This window comes from Dicentrarchus labrax, unplaced genomic scaffold, assembly GCF_905237075.1.
Source record: "Dicentrarchus labrax unplaced genomic scaffold, dlabrax2021, whole genome shotgun sequence".
Classification (NCBI taxonomy): domain Eukaryota; kingdom Metazoa; phylum Chordata; class Actinopteri; family Moronidae; genus Dicentrarchus; species Dicentrarchus labrax.
Genome location: NW_026136701.1, coordinates 1198696 through 1216579, shown reverse-complemented (window position 1 = coordinate 1216579; position 17884 = coordinate 1198696). Strand labels below are relative to the sequence as shown.

Here is a 17884-nt window from a genome sequence, read left to right as displayed (position 1 = left end):
CCCCTTTACTAGCCTGGTGCAGCTATACGTATATACTTCTCTGTCTATCAGCCACACAAGAAACCTGATGGCATCACTCACTCAGTTTTCTTTCTTGCAGAGATGATTCAATACACATGCTACATGCATAACAGCACTTACATTGCAAGCACTAAGAGAGTCATGACTATACACTCTGTCTACTTTATTAGGTACTGTCTAAAGTAATCCAATTCAACTATTATGCCATAAAGACTACTTTTATGTTGACTATAAGGTTCAGTTTTTGTTGTCATAGGTGTTAAAATTATTGTCAATTAAACGTTTTAGCATTGAGGTCATTTTTCTTTTGACCCTGCAGAAATTTGACATTGCTAATGCTGTCAGGATGACAAACAACAAAAACAGTGTTAAGGCTAGTGTGAGGTACACATTCATTGTAATGGTACATGTCTAATTTTACCTTAATTTCAGCAATAAATGCATCGTCTGCACACTCCCACACTGAGGAGAGCTCTAATCCGACAGGATAAGTTTAATCACCTGTGAGCAGGCGCTTAGTAGTTGGGGAACAGGGGAACAAGTACCCCAGCAATCTAAGCTTAACAATAAATGTAGAGCATGTATGCAGCTCAGCTCAGCAGCTCGGTAACGACTGCTGGTCAACATATGTATGAGCCACGATCACATTTCAAACCCCTTCTTTGGTTAGAAAAGAGAAAAGAAAAATATGTAAATGAGAGCGACTATTAGGTGACTTCATCTGCATTAAAACACAGTGAGGATGATCAGAGAGAGCAGGGGGAATTCCCTCCACCCTTCCCTCTAAACCAGCACAGATGAAAAGTACTAAAGTAAAATACAGATACCTGAAAAAGCGACATGAGTATTTATTTTCTGACTATTTTTTACCTTTACCCCCTACATTTTTACACAAATATCTGTACTTTTTGCTCCTTACATTTCAAATTAGTTACTTTAGTTTTAAAGGATTTGAGGGGGAATGCCATCATAGCACGCCTTCCCAACATCAAGACCGGTGCATACCACGCATGTTCGATTTAACGCGACAAAAATGACAAAAGACGTAAAAAAATAACAAGGCAAATCTAACAAGAGAGGGAAACTCGACCTTATGACAAATTAATAAATGAAAAGCAGGTTCCCGAATAGAATCAGGTCTCCTTTACAAGCCTGGTGTGGCTACACATTTTGACAAATAAACGCAGGTCTCCAATAGACGCCTGGAAAGATTTTATAGAAAATTAATTGGATGCATAAATCCTCTTAAAACCCACGTGTTGCCCGCTTGAGCGAGTTTTAGGCGGTTTAGATCGCCTACACAAATGGGGTTTTTTTTGTCAGTATGGACATGCTGCACATCGTCAGTTATTCTCCACAGTTCAATCGTTCAGTTCATTTTACGGAAATTGTGACCCAGAGTATACTGTTAATTTATTCAGACTTACTGGCATGTTAACAAGAGAGACGGAAAAAACCTTGATCATTAAGTCCGTACGATCTGTGCCCATTCCTCCATTATTCCTTTATTCCGTAAGGGTCCACTGGTCAAAAGAATCAAAAGGGTTTTATCAAAACTAATCCAAGTTGTGAATATTGTCACGTGAAGTCTGTTGCTCACTGTCTGTATGCTGGCTGCTGTAAATCTTTGGCTGTCGTAAAACGACGTTCACGTTCAAGTGTCATGGTGGCGGTAAACTGTCAAATTTTCTGAACAAAACTCAAGAGAAGCAGCCCACGTAGAGAGAATTTCCATCTGTGCGTAGCAAGAATTTTGTGCTAAAGGAATTAAACGCCTGTCCCAAATAGACGCATGTCCCCAATAAAGGCAGGAGGAGTTCTCTTTCATAGCATTCGTTTCATGTCTCACTATGTTGAAACAACTCCTGGTGCTTATTTCCCAGCCATACAGTTACTTGTTGGTTCACAAACAGTACCAATACTCCTTACCGACAGGCTCAGGTTTAAAGTAGCTATATTTTTATCCTACGAAAGTAGCAATACTTCTGCTAATAACTCTAGCAATTTCCTTTTAATGGCAAGAAACTTCTGAAAGCAAAGAAGACAGGGGAGCAAGTGCTACTATCTGTCTTTGTCTCTCCCCTCAAAGACAGACTGCTTCCAGTCAAGAAGATACAAGGTAGCGACTGTCAGTAAGAGCCCTCAATACCTCTTTTACTCTAATGGCTTACCAAGCTGAACTAGAGAGGACATGACTCTCCTCTATAGTGGCCATACCACTGGGACGCCTGTAAAAATGAGCCGTCCAACACTGGGTAGCCTCTCTGGGCCTGAATCCTCACCATGATGGCCACCGTCGGGTGAGGTTTTCAGCAGACTGCTCTCTAGCACTTCGACAGTGGAAGAGCCCGCGTTTCCTGACTCAAGGTGTTACTACACCTCTCTGGTGGGCTGGGATGCCACTCACAAGGGGAGAACAGTGAATAGGAGATGGGACCTTCACATGCATTCTACCCACATAAATTGTCTGGAACTGCTAGCTGGTCACTTGGCCCTGAAACACTTCCTCCCTTGGCTGAGGGATCATCATGTTTTGGTGAGGACTGACAAATCCACCGTAGTGGCTTACATCAACAGGCAAGGGGGGCTGAAGTCCCCCAAGTTACACACACTGGCACACAGACTGATAAAAACTGCAGGTGTACACTGCTCCCCAAACTGAGAGCGACTCATGTACCAGGCATTCTGAATTATGGGGCCGATCTGTTATCTAGGGGAAACCCACTGTATGCAGACTGAAAGCTTAACCCCCAAGTGGTGAAACAGCTTTGGTCAGGCAACCGTGGACGTTTACGTGACAATGGAGAATCCTCAGTGCCTCCTGCTCTTTTCTCTACATGATCAGAGGGCTCCACTGGGGGTGGATGCGCTGGCTAAAGACTCTCCTGTATGCTTTTCCAACCTTGACCTGTGCCCGCAGGCAAGTGGGGAAATATTGGCCCGTGAGTGGTTTAAGCGGAGCACAGGTGGACTCCCTCATAGTGTTACTGACACTATTCAGTGCACCAGAGCCTCTTAAACTAGGACGTTATATGAGCATAAGTGGCATGTGTTTGAGACCTGGTGCTCAGAGTCACAAGCTGTTCCTTTTCTGTGTAGCAGTGATTCTGTCATTTTTACAGGACCTTATTGAGAAAGGTAAGGCCTTCACAACCATCAAGGTGTACCTGGCAGCTATCTCTGCCTGCCATATTGGCTTTGATGGGAAGTACTGTGTCGATTCATGAAGGGTGCGCGTCGTAAATTGCCTACATCTAGACCACTGGCCCCATCATGGGATCTTCCCACTGTACTATACTCTCTCTCTCTCTCTCCTGTCCCCCTTTTGAATCACTGGAACAAGTAGAGCTTAAAATGTTGTCCTTGAAGACTGCCTTATTGCTAGCTTTTGCCTCGGCTAAACGCAGGAGGCGTTCCCCATAGTAACCTTATATAACCTTAAGTTCAGTGATTTAAGCAAATAAACACTCATTATTAGAAGTTTTATGGTACTTTAAAAATGGCGCTAAACATACAGCAATCACTTTACCTTACATCTTGTTAAACACATATTTACTGCATCACAGACCCTCTGTTCTTTATTTTGGAATCTATTCCATTTGCACACACCCAGTTCAAGCCAAGCCATGTGAGGATATTCACGATTAACAGGACAATGGAAATTCGCCACTATAAATTTAGTTTTTCATGCAATACACAGTAATATCGTATATATATCATCCCATCCCTAATCTGTACTCGTACTTGAGTAAAGAATGTGTGTGCTTTTGCCACCTAGTTTTAAAAACTAGTTTTGATATGTATGTGTGAAGACGTGTGAATTGTATGGGGGAAGCGTAATAGCTTTCATACTGAAAGACAGCAGGGGAAAATAGAGGGAGAAGGCTCCGGTGTAGCACAGAGCAGGGCAGCACACAGGCTCAGGAAGGCTCTGGGCAGAGAAAGCAGAACAGTCCATCTTCAGTATGGCAGGTATATAAAATGGAGGACCAAAAGATCAGAACCTACACATCTACAACAAAAATGCCGGCGCACACAGTTGCCGCAGCTCAGTGTTTTCCCGGTCGGTGCCATGTATGGCAGTTTTTGTACGTGTAGTTTCTTGTTTTGTGTACGTTCTGTCGGGCGAATAACACCTACAGCCGACATGACCTCCTCCTAACACACAAGATTCCGGTGGAGTTAGCGAGGAGCCCCGGCTCTCCATGGATCACCATCCCAGCAAGGAGGAGGCGCAGGCGGCGTAGAGAAAGAAGGCAAAAGCAAGGCTGCAGGGCCGGCATGCTAGCCAGGTTACGGAGGCAGCCACTCAAACCACCGCTTCCCAGCCTATTTGTCACAAATGCTAGATCCCTCGCGAACAAAATGGATGAATTGAGGCTACAGACTGCAGCGAACAACACCGTGATCCTGGTGCCACATGTCGAAGTATCCTTGAGCAAGATACTGAACCCCAAATTGCTCCTGATGCCGTGCATCGGTGTGTGAATGTGTGTGAATGAGTTAGTTTCTGTTCGATGGACTTTGCCATCACTGACTGAATGTGTGTGAAAGGGTGAACGTGGCACGTAGTGTAAAAGCGCTTTGAGTCGTCGGAAGACTAGAAAGGCGCTATACAAGTACAGGTCCATTTACCATTACCATTTACCAATCCATCCCGGATTCTGCCATCGAGCTAGCAGGCTACACCACACAGCGCCATGACAGAACAGTGGACTCCGGTAAGAGCAGGGGAGGGGGCTCTGTGTGTACGTGAACAACAGCTGGTGTACCAACACAGCGACAGTAGACAGTCACTGTTCTCCAGATTTAGAATATCTGACTATTAGGGAGTTCACTGTGATCTTGAAAATGGCTGTTTACATCCCACCAGATGCTAATGCTAGCTCAGCTATCAGACTTTTGCATGCTAGCATAACCAAAACACAGAGCAGGTACCGTGATGCCGTGAATATCATAGTAGACTTCAAGGCAGCACTCCCTAAATTCCACCAGCATGTTAAGTGTGCTACAAGGGGAAATAACACCTTGGACAAGGTATACTCGAACATCAAACAGGGCTACAGGGCAAGGCCACTACCACACCTGGGCCAGTCCGACCACTTGTCCTTGCTTTTAATCCCTGCATAGGGCTGGGCGATATGGCTGAAAAATGTATCACGATATAAGTGTTTCATATCAGTCGATATCAATAATTATTGATTTGGTTTTTTTTCAACCTATTCTAAATGAGGACCAGGAGGAAAAAAGGCTGAGTTTAAATTTTAAACGTAACCTTTAACCTTTATAAAGAGGTCAACACAACTATGAAAAACAGTCAAATAAATAAACATACTGGTCAATATGCAAATATAGACATTAAATAAATGCTTAATCCAACAAAATGTGCAAAGTATTTTGTAAATTAAAAAATAATCTACACCTGAGGTAGAACTAACATCTTTGACATGAAACAAACAGTAATATGTCAATATCAAACCAGCATAAAATTATAAAAATAACTCAAAAACAACTCAACATGGTTTCACTGCAAGGAAAACTGTTTCATGTAAAGCTTAGGAATAGCAGTCTTGGAACAGTGCTTTCGGCCTGGTAGAATGTAATAGGGGTCAAGCACGTGAATAAGATTCTTGTACCCAGACTTCTCAACTGTGCTGAGCGGGAGCATGTCCTTCGCTAAATGATACGCCACTGCATCCGTTATTTCTTTATATCGCTTTGATGTTTTGTCGTATGGCACTGCTGCCGTGTACCTCTCGATGGTGGTCTGTTGCCGCTTGTGTGTTGTTCCACTTGTACCGGCAGATGTCGATGGCTGTGGCTGTGGCTCTTTGAGGCTGCTGTACTCCAGTGGATGAGAGCGGTTGAGGTGATAAAATAAATTTGTCATGTTGCCAGACTTGGCAGGGACGACGACCTTGCAAAGTTTGCAGACAACATTGGTCTGACTTTTTTTTTGTTGTTGCTGTTGATGCCACCAACCTGGCCTAGCTGGGCCGTGATAGGTTGAGAGGCTAAAGCCCTTCCTCTGCCTACATCCCCCAGAATGACTTGCGGTTCTGGCTTGGGGTTTTGTTCCTATTTTTCTCTAACGGAGTTCAAGTGAAATTATCGAACATTCTATCAAACGTATTTTCTATTGATATTGATCCCGTGTCTATCGCGATAGATATCGTTATCGTTTTATCGCCCAGCCCTATCCCCGCATATGCCCCCTCAGGAAAACTGCTCCCGCCATCACAAAGACTGTTGCCACATAGCCAGAGGATGACTCCCAGCAGCTACAGGACTGCTTTCAGAGGACCAACTGGGGGTTCTTTGAACATCAGGATCTGGAAGTGTTCACAGATAGTGTTCTGTGCTACATTAAGAACTGCATAGACACTGTCACGCTGGGCAAACGCATCCGGGTCTACCCCAACCAAAAGCCCTGGATGACACAGGGGGTCCAGCAGCTGCTAAGGGAGAGGAACACCGGCTGGAGGTCCGGCAACAAAGAACCCTACAGCACAGCCCGAGCCAACCTGAAGAGGAGCATCAGATAGGCCAAGGCAGACTACAGGAGGAGGATAGAGGACCACCTGAGCAGCAACAACAGCAGGCAAGTGTGGCAGGGAGTTCAGCATCTGACCAACTACAGATCCAACCTCAGAGCTGCTGAAGGTGACCTCGCGCTGGCAGAGGAGCTGAACATCTTCTTGGCCCACTTCGAGGTCACAGCATCAGAGACAGCACCACTACACCACTCGGCCCACAGCAGCGCAAACCTCACAATTGAGGAGCATGAGGTGAGGCGCACGCTGTGGGCCATCAACCCGAGGAAGGCGGCTGGTCCTGATGGCGTCCCGGGATGCGTGCTAAAGGACTGTGCAGATCAACTGGCTGGAATCTTCACAAAGATCTTCAACCAGTCCCTGGAACATCCACTGTCCCAACCTGCCTGAAATCCTCAACCATAGTCCCACTGCCCAAGAAACCTCACATCTCTAGCCTCAACGATTACAGACCAGTAGCACTCACCCCAGTGGTGATGAAGAGAAACTGGTCCATAGTCACGTCATGCTGCCCTGCCCCGCAGCCTTGATCCCCACCAGTTTGCCTACAGAGCGAACCAATCTACAGAAGACGCCATAGCCATAGCACTACACTATCACACCTGGAGCAGCAGGGGAGCTATGTGCAGATGCTCTTTGTGGATTATAGCTCTGCATTCAACACCATCCTCCCTCACAGGCTAGTAGTCAAAGTGGGGGACCTGGTGCTTCGTCACACCATCTGCATGTGGATCAATAGCTTCCTCTCCGACCGCAGACAGAGGGTCAGAGTGGGCCATCACACATCAACGGCCTTAAGCCGCAGTACTGGCTCTCCCCAGGGCTGTGTGCTGAGTCCCTTGCTCTACTCCCTCTACACACATGACTGCTCCCCTGTCCATCACAGCAACACCATGGTGAAGTTTGCGGATGACACCACAGTTGTGGGGCTCATCTCCAGGGGGGAGGGCGAGTCTGCCTACAGAGATGAGGTGGAGCGGCTGTCAACATGGTGCAGGGAGACCAACCTGCTCCTCAACACCTCAAAGACCAAATAACTCATCATAGACTACAGGAGAAATAAAACAGAGATCCCACCATTAATCATCAGCGGGGACTGTGTGGAGAGGGTGGCAGACTTCCGCTTCCTGGGAGTGTGAACACCTCTGAGCTGTTGGAAAAGGCCCAGCAGAGACTGTACTTCCTGAGAATACTCAGGAGAAATAACATCACACAAAGACTGCTGGTGTCCTTCTACCGTGCCTCCATTGAGAGCATACTAACATACTGCATATGCGTATGGTACACCAGCTGCACAGCGGCTCAGGGGAAAGTGCTCCAGAGGGTCATCAACATCGCTCAAAAGATTGTCGGCTGCCCTCTCCCCACACTGGAAGGACTACACAGTTCCCGTTGCCTCAAAAAAGCCCAGAACATCATAAAGGACAATCACCATCCTGGTCACTCCCTGTTTGAACTGTTGCCTTCAGGCAGGAGGTACAGATCAATTAAAGCAAGGACAAATAGACTCAAACAGTTGTTATCCAACTGCAATAACTACCCTCAATGCTGCAAAAAATAATGTGCAATATGGAGATATTAAATGGATCAATGCAAGGACAGATGGTATGCATGCAATGACTGTGTTCATTCTTTTTTTTATGCAATGACTGGGTGTGTATGACTTTGTGTGTCTCTGTATGCTGCTAATGATATTATGTGTTTCTACTTATTTTTTTTGGTAACACTAGCACTTAAATTAATTATTTATTATTTTATATTTCTTTTTTTTTCTATGAATGATGCACTGACTGGAGGGCACTTTAAATTTCGTTGTACCTGTGACAATGACAATAAAGATCTATTCTATTCTAAACAGCTAGAAGCTAGAACAGCTTGTCACTCTGGTTCTTCCGGGGTTACTACATTCTGTAAAAGCCAAATAAAAATACCTAATACAGCTCATTTTAGCTTCCCGCAATTAAATTACTGTGATTATCTACGATATTGACGTTTACAATGCGGGACTCATAGAAAACCCTGCTGCATATGAAATCAAGTGCTTTCTAAACTGACGCCAGCCACCAGGGGTGATCGAGATATTCTGATTTCACTTTCGGGGACCTGTCGTGTCAATTCCTTCAATTTTATTTGTCAGGACACTTTTCAAATAGAACAGGTCTAGACCGATCTCCTTATAACATTATTTACAGAGACCCAACAGTACCCACCATGAGCAAGCACTTGGCGACGGCGGCAAGGAAAAACTTCCTTGAGAGAGAGAGAGAGAGAGAGAGAGAGAGAGAGAGAGAGAGAGAGAGAGAGAGAGAGAGAGAGAGAGAGAGAGAGAGAGAGAGAGAGAGAGAGAGATGCCCCCCTCCACCTTCACACAGATCTTCAACAGATTACTGGAGCTGTGTGAAGTTTCTTCCTGCTTCAGACGCTCCACCATCGTCACGGTTCCCAAAAAACTCTCCAGAGGACTAAATAACTACAGGCCAGTCGCCCTGACATCTGTAGTCATGAAGTCCTTTGAAAGACTGGTGTTTGCCCACCTGAAGGACATTACAGGCCCCTTACTGGACACCCTGCAGTTTGTCTACCAAGCAAACAGGTCAGTGGATGATGCAGTCAACATGCAGCCTAACACACTCAAAACTGTTGAGATGGCAGTGGACTTTAGGAGGAGCCCCTGAACTCTGCCCCTCATCACCAAACTCAACAGCCCTGTGTCTGCTGTGGAAAACTTCAGGTTTTTTGGATCCACAATGTCCCAGGACCCTAATTGGGAGTCCAACACTGACACCATCATCAAGAGGGCTCAGCAGAGGTTGCACTTCCTGCGCCAGCTCAGGAAGCTCAACCTGCCTAAGGAACTGCTGATCCAGTTCTATACTGCAATCATTCAGTCTGTTTCATCTATCACTGTCTGGTTTGGACCGGCCACCAAACAGGACAAGAACATACTACAGTGAACAGTCAGGACTGCAGAGAGGATCATTGGTGCCAACCTGTCCTCCATTCAGGACCTTTACCTGTCCAGAGTCAGGAAACGGGCAGGAAACATCACTGCAGATCCATCTCACCCTGGATACAGCTCCTTCCCTCTGGTAGGTACTACAGAGCACTGTTCGCCAAAACAGACACAGGAACAGTTTCTACCCACAGGCCATCACTCTGACCAACAGTTAACTGCCATGTACAATAACACTCGGACTCTTAATGAAATAATCTATTCTAACACATCTACTTATGCTGTGTATACTGTATGTACTGTATCTACAATAGACTGTCATATCTACCTACCTCATGTACATAAAAGACACCTGCACATAAAATATTTATTTCAGCATCCTTTTCATTCTGCACCATTGCACTATTGTCTGTCTACAAATGTTTGTTTATAGATATGTTTAACAGTACATACCAGGCCAATAAAAGTGATTCTGATAAAAGTGATTCTCATTCTAATTTTTTTTCCTGTCGGTCAGTCTAAAATATGTCAGGGAGTAATGGGACAAGAAAGAATAAAATAATGATATATCATTATATAATGAATCAACATTGATCAGAATAATCTTGATTATCATTTTGGCCGTAATCATGCAACCCTTACAGTGGTGATTACCAGCTGTTACTGGTGGAAGTATAATGATATGAAATGACCTACTGGGAGTCATTCAGCTTCCCCTGCATGGTCTGCACCTCCAGAAGACAGCTCTGATATTCACTGTGCACAGCTAATGCAGTGTGGCATCAGAGCAAGGCAGCCTGAAGCTCCTCTGCAGTCACAGCCAGGGCCTACTACTGTACTTAATATAGACTACACAGATTAATTGAGTACCAAGTATAGGATATCCTATATTATTGTAATATATTGTAATCATACGATGGACACGAGTCCATCTGTATTTCCCTGAGAAGTCTCATCACCAAAGACACAGAAGAACAGTGCACTCATTCAAAGCAGGGCCACAGAGTTACATCTAGATGGTAACCCTAGATTTGCGAAGAAGCGCACTCAATTTAGCACAGTAGTGCTTGACTCTGCACGCGCTAGCAATGGCAGACATACCAGGAGCTGCTTCAAATTATTCTTGTCTCTTCAATTTTTCAGCTCTTCAATAATGAATATCACATCACATACTGAGCAGAGCTAACAGTGGAGGAGTAACAGGCCGTTCAACTTGTCACGTCATATTTTAAGTGTCAAGCCACTCATTGTGTTCACACGAGATGTGTTGTCTAGGCAGCACATCAAAACCAAGAGCTGTGAAAGTACCAACAGGAATTCACTCTGACAACCCGAGTGACTCACCAACTAGCTAATGTATTGAAATAGTTTGAGGAAGGTCAGAGACAAACTGTTCTCTCAAACTGCACTCCAGAAAGCAGCAAAAAGCAATGAAAGAGCTTAAACATAGAGCAGATTAATCAGCCCAGCTATTTCCTCTCAACCTTTTGCCTTCATGCAACTGTCTTTAAAAGCACAGTGTGAATGGTGGTAGTGGGATGTCTCCCTACCTGATCATTCTAGCTCAATGCTAATACATATTGAGAATTTCTATTAACACAAATGGAAATTAGCATCTTAATCGCGTAATATCATCTTAAACGATGGATTTTATTTCACATGCTTTACATAAAACAGTGTGCTAATGGTAAATGGTAAATGGACCTGTACTTGTATAGCGCCTTTCTAGTCTTCCGGCCACTCAAAGTGCTTTTACACTACATGCCACATTCACCTTTTCACACACATTCACACACAGAAGGCAACGTCCATCCAGCAGAAACTAACTCATTCATACACATTCAAACACCGATGCACAGCATCAGGAGCAATTTGGGGTTCAGTATCTTGCTCAAGGATACTTCGACATGTGGCAGGAGGAGCCGGGGATCGTACCAACAACCTCCCGAAACAAACTAGCTGCTGACTTCACATTGGATGGAGTTAGCTCCATCTGCTACTCTGTGGCTTCGACACTCCACAACTATAGCAAAACTCAAACTCAAAATTCCCAGTGGGTTTAAAAAAATACAGTCACCATACATATACAGTTGCAATCAGAAATATTCAACCCCCTCACCTCAAAAGACATTATAGTGATGTGGATGAAATATAATGACAATAAATGAGAAAAAACCTCATTAAACAACAAAAGATATGTATTGATACATTTGAGTTATTTTGACAAGAGCAGTTGACTTAACTTTGAAGTTCAAATGAAAAATGTAACTCTTAACACGTGCAGTATTATTCAACCCCCAGCTTCGGTACTTTGTGGCGCATCCTTTAGCTTTTATAACTCCTAACAAACATTTTCAGTAAGCGCTGACAAGCTTCTATCAACTCTCCATCGGAATCTTTGCCCATTCTTCATGTGCCAAAGCCTCTAGCTCAGTGATGTTTGATGGCTTCCATGCTGCAACTGCCTGCTTTAATTCCCACCAAAGATTTACAATGGGATTTAAATCTGGTGACTGAGAAGGCCACTCCAGGACGTTCAAGGATCTTTTTCTCAACAAAGCTTTGGTTGACTTGAAGGTGTGCTTGGGGATCACTGTCTTGTTGGAAAGTCCAATGATCACCAAGGTTAGACAGAATCATCAACAGAATGCATCATGTTACTCTTTAAAATGGCCTGGTATTTCTGGGAATCCATGATGCCAGGTACACGATAAAGATTAGCAGTTCCTGCCACAGAAAAACAGCCCCACATCATCAATCACCCACCTCCATGTTTGACCGTGGGGATGGTATTCTTCTGGTCATAAGCCTGGCCTTTGTTGCTCAAGAGTGGAGTGTGTCTTGGAGTCCGGCCATGAGGTCTTTGTTTATTCAGTGCACGTCTTATTGTTGCCATTGAAGCACTTGTACTAGCCTTCATCATGTCATCCTGTAGGTGTCTTGCAGTCACACAGGGGTTTCTCTTAGTTAACCTGACTAAGTTGCTAAGGGCTCTTGATGAAATGTTGGGCTTTCTTCCACGGCCAGGCAGGTTTGCAGCTGTTCCATAAGTTTCCTTGTAACTTCCTTATAATGCTGCCAATGTCCATTACATTTTTGGGAAATCTTCTTATACCCAAGGCCTTCAGGTGTGATGAAATAATGTCCTCTCTCAGCTTTTGTGGAAGCTCCTTTGTCTTTCCCATGATTGCAGCTCACCTTCAATACCTTCATGGGTGGGGTTTATATATATATATCCCAGCTGAAGCAAATGAAGGATCATTATAGATTTCCCAAAGGCCTAATTATGTTTCAACTCCACTTTAGGCCATAAAAACTGTCAGACAGCTTTAAAAACAGCAAAATTATATAGGGGTTGAATAATTATGACTATCTTAACTAAATATACTCTTACACACAAATACTACATCATGCATGTTCTGTGTTGATTTTATGTATCACTCAACTCAAAGAAGTCATCCGAAGCAGAATCTTGCTCTTTGAAAAAACTTTGGGGGAGTCGAATATTTATGATTGCAACTGTACATTCTATTTTATTATTACTATTATCATTACTAACTTGTTCAGAACAGACAGCTAAACCTAAACTCCAGTATCTGGCCCAACAATGACAAAAGGCATTTTCACATATTCTTGACGGTATTTTAGAGTTTCCTTAAAAACAGTAAAAAGTTATTTATAACTCTGCATTCAGGGGCATATACTAATTTTGTGTTCTCTTTAATGACACCTCCAATGTTTCCCGAGGGCTAATGTATTACAGACACCTATGGCCAGGCATCACTGATTACCGTACAAATGCACAACTTTATCATCTTATTTCAGTGATTTTGGTGAAACTGGATCCTGTTTTCTGATGTCCTCCAGCTTCTCAGGTTCAATTCTCTGTGATTTAGTTTCCTGATTGACAGAAACTGTCTGCTAAAGTAGCTAAGCACTAATTAACTGCTGCTAACTCTATCTGCCATTGGCAGCCAATCAACATGTATGACAAGTCCCTCCCCCAGGAAACAAGAAACATGGAAGTCTGTTTTCTGTTTCATGGGGACTATAAAGGCTCACATCTGTGCTGTGTGCAGTTTTCAGGGGTTCAGTTAATTAGCTTACCCTTATTAGTATAAATGTGGTGGACAAAATAATAGGAACACCTGTCAGTGTACCTACAAGTCTGGAAACTGAATGCACGTGTCTCTTGCTTTTACTGCTGGATACATCCAAACCTCTTGGGGGTCTTTCCAGAAAAGAGAAATGGATCTCAATGGTGACAGGAAGTGTTATCAAAACCTGAAGAAGCTTGAAAATTCTCAGACAGCTCTCTATTACTGCCTCCAGTGTATTTTTAGGGATTGAGCCAGTGTCAAACACTGTGAGGTCTCTATTGTATTTGCTAAAGTTATTATTATTTGCGGGAATCGGTCACTGCATTTTTGACCCCCTTAACATATATACGCAAACTCAAATTTTATTTGGTAAAGTTGTCAGGCCTGGTGAAAATGGGATATGCTATGCGTCGCTTTCAGATCGGCCACTACTAGGTGGCACTACTATTAAGAAAGTAGGTTTAGGCTAATAACTCCCGCATCGTTTGTCTCACATTCCAAAAACCTATATCCACGCGTTCGGTGAATGGAGCTGCATCTCCCTGTATAGGCCACGCCCACTTTTGCCTAGACTTTTTTTCCGCTAGAGCGCAAAATGTCCAAAAACTACGTTTGCGTGTTCCATCCTTGCACTTTTGTCTGATTCGCATGCAACTTGTCATGTAGCATCTGGAGACTGTCCTGGCAAAAAAACTAATTTAAAGTATTTTGATATTTCAAAAAATGAGCATGTTATAAAATTAGCACTTTCTGTAGATTATGTTCAAAATAGGAAGTGGAGCATTTCTCCACATTGGTATGTCCAATTGACACCAAGCTTGGGTCCATAGTTCCACATGTCTTCCTTAGGCATCATGTACAATTTCAGGTCATTGCCACAAGGTGGCGCTCTTTATAATGAAGAAGTTTATATCTCCACATCGGCATGTATGATTAAAACAAAACTTGGTACGATGCTTGCCAATGGCTCCCTGAGGCTTGCTAAAAAATGTGTCAACAATCCGCCACTAGGTGGCGCTCTGGTGGCAGTGTAAATCACTCTGCAGAGAATGTAATAGTTATGAATATGAAATTCACATGGCACGTGTAGACTGGTGCCTGTAGCTCACATACCAAAAATCCTGTTTGTCGTGTTTGGGGCGCCCCTTACAATATTTCAACAAAGCAGCCCCGGCGCCACGTTTCACCAATATGTATGAAACACGGTAGGCACGTGTAACGAGACCTACAGAAAAGCCTCTTGGACCCATGCCCTAAAACCCACAGGAAGTCGGCTATTTTGATTTTCATTTTAACTCTCGGTGGCCATTTTGTTTGTCATTTTCACTTTTTTCCCATGTATTTGAACAAAGTCCTACAAGGGAATTTATCGGATCCGCTTCAAAATTGGTCAGCAGTCAAAAAATGTTGCTGACTGAACGCTGTGCTATTTGCGTGAAGGGCGTGTCCATCGTGTGCCATCAAAGTGGACCATTTTGAATTCTGTGGTCATTTTCAGTGAATTTTTTCCTTGTATTTGAACGCCTCATAGGGAACTTATCAGATCTGCTTCAAAATTACAGTCAAAAAATGTTGTTCATTAAAATTTGTGCAATTTGTGACTGTACTTTGAAGGGCGTGTCTGTAGCGTGACATCAAAGTTAGCCAGGATCAATCGAATGTCAAACTGTGATACCATTTCCAGCATTTTGCAGTGATTTTAAAATTCAATCACTACAATGTAGACGCGTTGGTGATCAAAAGTTAATCAAATATTTACTGTGCGTCAGACGGCGTGTCCGTGGTGTGGCGCTGAATTTCCACAATTCGCAGTGAAGAGTCTCGCTATGAACACATAAGTCTTTTGCACAGTGTCTGAAACCCATGACAACGTAGAGTGGTCTCCCTCAGCTTCTGGCGACGAGGGCTTGGGAGTGGGGTGATGTGAATATGATCAGTTACTGTGGATTTCCCTGAGGTTAATCCTCATGCAGACTGGGACTTACAGTACTTTGCATGCGTGTTGAAATGAGTGCACAGTGGATAAACTGTCATTTACACATTATAATAAGATTAACATCCTTCTGCATAATTACAATAATGATTTGCATTTAATTTTACTTTAAAATGTATACACTTAACTTCAGTTTCAGTAAAAAAAATGTGTTCTTAATGGAGTTAAAGTCCATCAGAATATGAATGAATATACATATATAAATATAATCCATAAGATGTATTCTCTTCAAACTTTACACTTTGTCTTTTCAACTGGCTCAGCCTCCGCTGTACACAAATAAGTGCTGGTTGGTGGATCAGATACACACCAAATTGAACACCAACTCATAGCACCGTTAATTCACCATCTTATTGTGTGTGTGTGTTTGTGTGTGTGTGATGGTATTTGAGGAGTTACCTCAATTATTAGTCCATTACCATAGCAACAACCAGGCTCGCTGCTTCCTGTCTGGTGCTGGAAAGAGGTAACTCACAATAGCTGTAGCTTGTTGCATGCATCGAGGTCTGAAAAGTGAAGCCAACATAAAACCTGCATTCCATGTAAAGGCCAGCAGGGGGAGCTCCATTGGCTGTATTAAAAAAAATGGGAAAAATGATCCAACGTCTTACTTGATTTATTAGCTCAGTAAACCGTTTCCTAATGAGTTTATGGTCTCAATCTCTAATTTAAAGTCTTCTTCCATACAGCATGATGTTCATTAAGTAAATGTTGGTCCCATTTACAGTAAAATAGATGATTAAGCCACACATCGATGAGAGCAGCCATACATCACTTTCTTGTCTTCAGTCTTAGTGATGGTGCAAATAAAGTTTTTACTCTGAAAAAATATGGCTCTACCATAAAACAACCACTTGTAGAATGGAATATGGAGCAGGGGGTATTTTAACCTTAATAATTCACATAAACTGAGCTGACCTATCTTCTAATAATAACCTTGTAAACAGCATAAAGGAATGTAGGAAGTGGAGATAAAACCCACGTAATTAATAAACACAAAAACAGTGGTTCTGCTTCGCCACATGGAATTAGTTTACAGTGACATTACATTGGACAGACGACCAAAACAAAAAAATAAAGTGTTTTAATGACAGAACCAGTGACAGATGTCAGTAATAGGAGGGTTAAATAAGGTAGTTGGATGTTACAATGACACAACATAGTTGTTTGCCTTGCCGGCTGTAGGATTTAGGCTCCTAATAGTTAAAAAGCAATACAGTATTCTTATTTTATGGTATTAAATTGACAAAGACCTCGGAATTTACATTTACCACCAGTCAACTAAACCCATTGGGGTGACATAAGCGAGAAATAGGCAACGCAGTAACAGAATCTTGCTTCGTATTTGATCAGCACTGCTGATCAAAAGGTAGCCCTGCCAAAAGCTTTATCGTCTATTTTAAATTGGACCATAATTTACTAAATGAACATCATAATGTATTGAAGAAGATGTGAAACTTGCGACTGAGGCCCTAAACTCATCAGGAAACTGTGAGCTCATAAAGGAAGTGTCAAGTCGGGTCACACTTGCTCTTGCTAGATGTTTCTTGGGCGTCAGCGAGCTTATGTCTTTGGAAAGTTCACATATAGTGTATGGGGAAGAGAAAGCTTATGGTGCTTCTTGACTCCCTCTAATGAAAAACCATAACAGTACTTACCCTGGATCATGACCCCCACTAACCCAGCACATACAATCCCTTTTACTCTGGGCCTTTCACACGTACAGGCTAACTAGAACCTAATACAAAGCTGAGTTGGACCATAAACAGCACTGTGTTAAAACAGTGCAAGAGGCTGCTATGGTAGGGGCGTGTTATTTAAAGTACTGGTGAAAAAATGCACTTGGATCCAGGAAGTCCACTTGGAGTTACACAATGTGTTTAAATGCATATAGGATGCCAAAACACTGTACAGCTGCACATGTGCCACACAGAGCCCTCTACACTGGCACCCCTGTGGTGTCGATGGACTGGCCCCCAGTCAGGGGAATGACAGGACAGCTTTTTTTGCTAAAAAAAATTTAATTATATTTTATTTATTACAATTAATGGATTAAATAGTGACTGATAACATATAGTGTTTTGGCTCATATCACTGAAAAAAATGAGTGCAACCAGCATCTGTTCATAGTCTTTGTAACTGTTTAGAAATCTCAGCATCTATTAGGGATGTGTATTGCTAAGAATCATATACAATATGTATCACGATTCAGGGGTTACGATTAAAACCGTAATAACGATTATAGTGTGATAGTGTAAGCAAG

The 17884-nt window shown here is 43.0% G+C and overlaps 1 protein-coding gene across 4 annotated transcripts in view; it reads right to left on the bottom strand.

Moving 5' to 3' along the window:
- The window catches only part of LOC127369612 (disks large-associated protein 1-like), a 152260-nt gene that overhangs the window by 131233 nt on the left and 3143 nt on the right, over positions 1-17884 (bottom strand). The window contains exon 1 of one of the 4 annotated variants that reach the window (XM_051411187.1): positions 12295-12697. The exons of the other annotated variants lie outside the window; for them this stretch is intronic. The gene's annotated coding sequence lies outside the window, so the exon portion shown is untranslated. Of the gene's footprint in view, positions 1-12294; positions 12698-17884 lie in introns of those variants that run through there. 4 annotated transcript variants of the gene reach the window in all.